Here is a 6,823-nt window from a genome sequence, read left to right as displayed (position 1 = left end):
GTTAATTCCCAGGATGGTGGGACTGTCATATGCTGAGAGAATGGAGCAGCTAGGCTTGTTTAGGAGTTAGAGGATGAATTTAGAAGGATGAGAGAGTATTTATTGAAACATATCAGATTATTAAGGGTTTGGACACGCTAGAGGCAGGAAACATGTTCCCGATATTGGGGGAGTCCAGAACCAGGGGCCACAGTTTAAGAATAGGAGCAGGGAGGTTCTACTGCAGTTGTACAGGGTCTTGGTGAGACCACACCTGGAGTATTGCGTACAGTTTTGGTCTCCTAATCTGAGGAAAGACATTCTTGCCATAGAGGGAGTACAGAGAAGGTTCACCAGACTGATTCCTGGGATGTCAGGACGTTCATATGAAGAAAGACTGGATAGACTCAGTTTGTACTCGCTAGAGTTTAGAAGATTGAGGGGGGATCTTATAGAAACTTACAAAATTCTTAAGGGGTTGGACAGGCTAGATGCAGGAAGATAGTTCCCGATGTTGGGGAGGTCCAGAACAAGGGGTCACAGTTTAAGGATAAGGGGGAAATCTTTTAGGACCGAGATGAGAAAAACATTTTTCACACAGAGAGTGGTAAATTCTCTGCCACAGAAGGTAGTTGAGGCCAGTTCATTGGCTATATTTAAGAGGCAGTTAGATGTGGCCCTTGTGGCTAAAGGGATCAGGGGGTATGGAGAGAAGGCAGGTACAGAATACTGAGTTGGATGATCAGCCATGATCATACTGAATGGCGGTGAGGCTCGAAGGGCCGAATGGCCTACTCCTGCACCTATTGTCTATTGTCTCCCTTCTCTCCTCTCCTCCACTCTCCTCACCTCTCCACTCCTCTCCTCCCCCCACCTCCCCTATCCTCTCCTCCCTTCTCCACTCCTCTCCTCACCTCTCTTCTCCTCTCCTACCTTCACCTCCCCTCCTCTCCCCTCTCCTCCTCTCCCCTCCTCCCCACTCCACACCTCTCCTCTCCCATCTGCCTCCCTCTCCTCCCCTTCCCTTCTCTCCTCTCGCCCCACCCCCCACTTTCCTCGCTCCTCCTCTCCTCTCCTCTCCTCTCCTATCCTCTCCTCTCTCCCCCTCCCTCTCCCTCCCTCTCCCCACCGCTCAAATCCTGCACCAAAGATAACTGAAATATGGTGTAGGTGAGAGATTGTCTCCTCTCCTCTCCCTTTTCCTCCCTCTTCTCCCCTCTCTGCTTCCACTCCATCTCCTCTCCCCCTCACCTCACCTCCGACATCCCTCTTTTCTCTCCTCTCTTCCACTAACCTCTCCTCTCGCCTCTCCTCACCTCCCCTCCACTCTTCCCTCCCCTCCTCTCCAGGACCATCTTAACAGCATTCTAGGCCCCCGGACAAAGCAGTGCACTGGGGCCCCGACACTTCCAGTATCTTTATGCCGAATCAAATATGCCGTCATGCACTTGTCATGTTCTTCTCCGTTTGCATGTTCTACAATAACACTCTACAATACATAGATTAGCGTGTGGCCCCTATGCTCGTGGGCCCCGGGCAACTGCCCAGCGTACCCATGCGTTAAGATGGCCCCTCCCCTCCTCTCTCTCTCCTCCCCACTCCTCTCCTCCATTCCTCTCTTCTCTATTCCCCTCTCCTCCCTTTCCTCTCCTTCTCTCCTCCCCTCTCCTCTCCCTATTCCCCTCTCCACTCCTCGCCTCAACTCTCCTCCCCTCCCTCTCCCTCTCCCTCTCTTCTCCCCTCCTCTCAAATCCAGCACCAAAGATAATTGTAATAAAGTGAGGTGAGCGATTCTCCTCTCCTCTCCCCGCCTCTCCTTTACTCCCCTCCCTCTCCCTCTCTCTCCCCTCCCCACAAATGCAGCACTAAAGATAACTGGAATATGGTGTTGGTGAGAGATTGTCACCTCCCCTCTCTCCTCCGCTCTACTTTTCGCTCCCGTCCTCTTCACCTCTCCACCTCTCTCCTCCACCCATCCCATCTCTGTCCGTCGCGTCTCCTCGCATCTCCTCTCCTCCCCTCTCCACTCCCATCCACTCCCCCTCTCCTCCACTCTCCACTCCCCCTCTCCTCCCCTCTCCACTCCCATCCACTCCCGCCTCTCCTCCCCTCTCCACTCCCATCTATTCCCCCTCTCCTCCCTTCTCCACTCTGCCCCTTTCCTCTCCCCACCACCCTCTCCTCTGCTCTCCCCGCCAAACGCACCTCTCCTCACCATCCCTGTCCTCTCCTCATCTCCTCTCCTCTTTCCTCCACTCACCTCTGCTCCCTTCTCCTCTCCTCTGCTACCAACTCCCCTCCTCTCCTCCCCTCCCCCCACCTTCCCCCTCCTCTCCTCCCCTCCTGCTTTCTCTTCTCCTCTCCTTCCCCTCTCCTCTCTCTTCTCTCCTCTCCAATCCCCTCCCCTCCACCCCTATCCTCCCCTCTTCTCCTCTCCTCCCATCTCCTACCCTCCCCTACCCTCTCCTCTCCTATCCTGTCCTCTCTTCTCCTTCCATTACATATTACATATAACAAAAAAACATATGTATAATATGGTGGTGGCGAGAGATGGTCCCCTTTTCTCTCCTCTCCTCTCCCCTCTCATCCCCTCCTCTCCTCTCCCCTCCTCTGACCCCTCTACTCTCCCCTCCCTCTCATCCCCTCATCTATTCCTCACATATACTCCCCTCCCATCCTCTCTCCTCTCCTCTACCCCTCTTCTATCCTCTCCCCTCCCCCCCTTGCTCTCCTGTCCTCACCCCTCTTCTCTCCTCTCCCCTCCTCTCTTCCCCTCCCCTCATTTTAACACCAAAGATAATTGTAATATAGTGGCAGGTGAGATTGTTCTCTCCTTTCCCCTCCTCTCCTCTCCCACCCTCCCCTCCCCTCATTCACTCATTAACTCCACACATATCCTCTCTTCCCCTCTCCTCTTCTCCCCTCCTCTTTGCTCCCTCTCCCTCTCCTCTCCCGTCTTCTCTCCCATCCTCTCTCCTCCACCTCTCCCCTCCTCTCTCCACTCTCCTCTCATCTCCTCTCCAGCTCTCCACCCCTTCTTTCCTCTTTACGCCTCTCCTCCCCTCTTCACACCTCCCCTCCTCTCTCCTCCCCTCAAAACCAGCACCAAAGATAATTGCAAAATGTATAGGTGAGAGATTGTCTCCTCTTCACTCCCCTCTCCTCTTCACCCTTTCCCACTTCTCTCCTCTCCTCCCTCCTCTCTGCTCCTCTCAATCACCCGCTCCCCTTCATTTACACATAGAGTGGTGAATCTGTGGAATTATCTGCCACAGAAGGTAGTTGAGGCCAGTTCATTGGCTATATTTAAGAGGGAGTTAGATGTGGCCCTTGTGGCTAAAGGGATCAGGGGGTATGGAGAGAAGGCAAGTACAGGATACTGAGTTGGATGATCAGCCATGATCATATTGAATGGCGGTGCAGGCTCGAAGGGCCGAATGGCCTACTCCTGCACCTATTTTCTATGATTCTATGTTTCATCTCCCCTCCTCTCCTCTCTCCCTCTCTCCACTACTCCCCTCCTCTCACATTCCCTCTCTCTCCCCCCTCACAACTAGCACCAAAGATAATTGCAAAATGGACTAGGTGAGAGATTGTCACCTCTCCTCTATCCACACCTCTTCTCATCTCCTCCACATACTCTCCTCTCTCCCCTCTTATCCTCTCTCCCCTCCTCTCCTCTACTCCCATTTCCTCTCCTCTCCTCTCCTCCCTGCTTCTCTTGTAAATCCTGGCCAAAATAAAGCAGATTCATGCATTCAAAAGGCCTTTTAGCCATTTGTGTATAAGAAGCCACAGGCTGCTAGCTGGTGCCAGGAAGTCTAGGTCCCAGATCAGTAGCTCAGATAAGGAAGGTCCAAGAATCTTTGTAATTGTTAGTATGTATGAGAATCTTGCAGAGGAACTCCAATGTATTGTAAATGCATGAATTTGATTGGATTGCTGCAAAGGGATTGTAAATAATGTAAATAATGTTGCAAGACAGTTACTCTGCTGTTTGTTGCTTGGCCAGAGTGTTAAAACCTGGCAGAATTGTTTTGTGTTCCAGGGTAAATGTCCTCACTGCCCCGCTTCTCTCTCCCCCTTCCCCTCAAATCCAGCACCAAAGATAACTAATATAGTGGAGGCGAGAGATTGTTCTCTCCTCTCCTCTCCCCCCTCCCTTCCCCTCCCCTCGCCTCTCGCCTCCTCCTCATCCCCTCATCTATTCACCACATCTCCTCTCTTTTCTTCCCATCTCCCCCTCTCCTCCCCTCTTCTGCTCCCTCTCCTCACCCCATCACCTCTCATCTCTCCTCTCCTCCTCACCTCTCATCTTGCCCCTCCCCTCCACTCTTCTCTCCCCTCCCCTTTTTTCTCCCCTCCTCTCTCCTCTCCACTCTCTACCCCTCTCCACTCTCCTCCTCCCTGCTGTTCTCCACCCCGTCTCTCTTCTGCTCGCCTCTCTTCTAAGGAAGTGGTTCTAGAAATCGTGGATGCATTGGTGATAATTTTCCAATGTTCTATAGATTCAGGATCAGTTCCTGTGGATTAATATAGAAAATAGGTGCAGGAGGAGGCCATTCGGCCCTTCGAGCCAGCACCGCCATTCATTGTGATCATGGCTGATCATCCCCTATCAATAACCCGTGCCTGCCTTCTCCCCATATCCCTTGACACCTCTAGCCCCTAGAGCTCTATCTAACTCTCTTAACTTGGAGGGTAGCTAATATTATCCCACTTTTTAAGAAAGGCGGGACAGAGAAAACAGGGAATGATAGACCAGTTAGCCTGACATCAGTGTTGGGGAAGATGCTGGAGTCAATTATAAAAGATGAAATAACGGCACATTTGGATAGCAGTAACAGGATCGGTCCGAGTCAGCATGGATTTACGATGGGGAAATCATGCTTGATTAAATTTCTGGAATTTTTTGAAGATGTAACGAGGAAAATCGACAAGGGGGAGTCAGTGGATGTAGTGCACCTGGACTTTAAGAAAGCATTTACAGCACCAAGTGGGCATTTGTGGCAGTGCCCTGGGATGGTTCAGGTCCTATCTGGCAGACAGAACCATGCGTGTAAGCCTTGCTGGCTTTGAATCCTCCTCCACTCCCTTGGTATATGGGGTTCCACAGGGCTCAATTTTAGGGCCCCTGCTCTTCTCTTTATACCTACTTCCTCTGGGCTCAATTTTAAGAAGGCATGGCATCTCCTTTCACTTTTATGCAGATGATAGCCAGTTATATATGCCACTCAGGAAAGAAGACGACTATTCTCTAAAATCACTTCTGTCTTGTCTTGAGGACATTAAGTCCTGGATGGACTTAAACTTTCTGGGACTTAATAAAGAGAAGACAGAGGTGATTTTGTTTGGCCCCAATGGCTGCCGTGAACCTCCCTTTGTTGACTTGGGTCCACTGGCATTGTCTGTAAAGCCAACCGTTTTGAACCTGGGTTTTAGGATGGACGGTGATTTTAAACTAGATAAACAAATAGGCGCGGTGGTTAAGTCCAGCTTCTTTCACCTAAGGAAGCTGGCAAAGGTGAAGCCCATTCTCGAGCGGCAGCATTTTGAAACAGTAATCCATGCCTTTATTACATCTAGGCTGGATTACTGTAACGCACTCTACTCTGGAGTCGCACGAGCTTCATTGGCTCGTCTCCAGCTTGTTCAAAATGCTGCCGCTCGCCTTTTGACCGGAACTTGAAAGAGGGAGCACATTACGCCAATTTTGGCCTCCCTTCACTGGCTCCCAGTGCACTTTCGAGTTCATTTCAAAATTCTTTTATTTGTTTTTAAATCGTTGAATGGGCTCGCCCCGCCTTACCTCTCTGAGCTGCTCCACCTATATGCTCCTGCCCGGTGCCTCAGGTCAGCTGATCAGCTGCTCCTTGAGGTACCAAGGTCTAAGCGGAAGCTCAGAGGGGATAGAGCCTTTTCTGTTGCTGCTCCGGCACTCTGGAACACCTTGCCGCTGCACATCAGACAGGCCCCCTCACTGTCCATCTTCAAATCCTCCCTAAAAACACATTTTTATTCTTTGGCTTTCGACACTGGCTGAGGCATTGCTCCTGTTCTTAGTGCTTTTAATGTCTTTTAATTTTTAGTGTGTTTTTTATAGTCCTTCGTTTTACGGTTTTTAATGGTTTTTAACTGTTTGTAATAGCTTTTTGTCCATGAGTTCTCATGTACAGCACTTTGTGGCAACTGCAGTTGTTTAAAGTGCTTTATAAATAAAGTTATTATTATTTGATAAGGTCCCACATAGGAGAATAGTGGGCAAAATTAGAGCACATCGTATTGGGGGTAGAAAATTGGCTGGCAAACAGGAAACAAAGAGTAGGGATTAACGGGTCCCTTTCAGAATGGCAGGCAGTGACTAGTGGGGTACCGCAAGGCTTGGTGCTGGGACCGCAGCTATTTACAATATTACAATGATTTAGATGAAGGGATTCAAAGTAACATTAGCAAATTTGCAGATGACACAAAGCTGGGTGGTAATGTGAACTGTGAGGAGGATGCTATGAGAATGCAGGGTGACGTGGACAAGTTGTGTGAGCGGGCAGATGCTTGGCAGATGCAGTTTAAGGCGGGTAATGTGAGGTTATCCACTTTGGTAGCAAAAACAGGAAGGCAGATTACTATCTAAATGGCGTCAAGTTGGGAAAAGGGGAAGTACAATGGCATCTGGGGGTCCTTGTACATCGGTCAATGAAAGTAAGCATGCCGGTACAGCAGGCAATGAAGAAAGCGAATGGCATGTTGGTCTTTATAACAAGAGGAGCTGAGTATAAAAGCAAAGAGGTCCTTCTGCAGTTGTACAGGGCCCTAGTGAGACCACACCTGGAGTATTGTGCGCAGT

Source organism: Amblyraja radiata, chromosome 41, assembly GCF_010909765.2.
Source record: "Amblyraja radiata isolate CabotCenter1 chromosome 41, sAmbRad1.1.pri, whole genome shotgun sequence".
In the NCBI taxonomy this organism is placed as follows: domain Eukaryota; kingdom Metazoa; phylum Chordata; class Chondrichthyes; order Rajiformes; family Rajidae; genus Amblyraja; species Amblyraja radiata.
Note: the sequence above shows the minus strand (reverse complement) of the source record.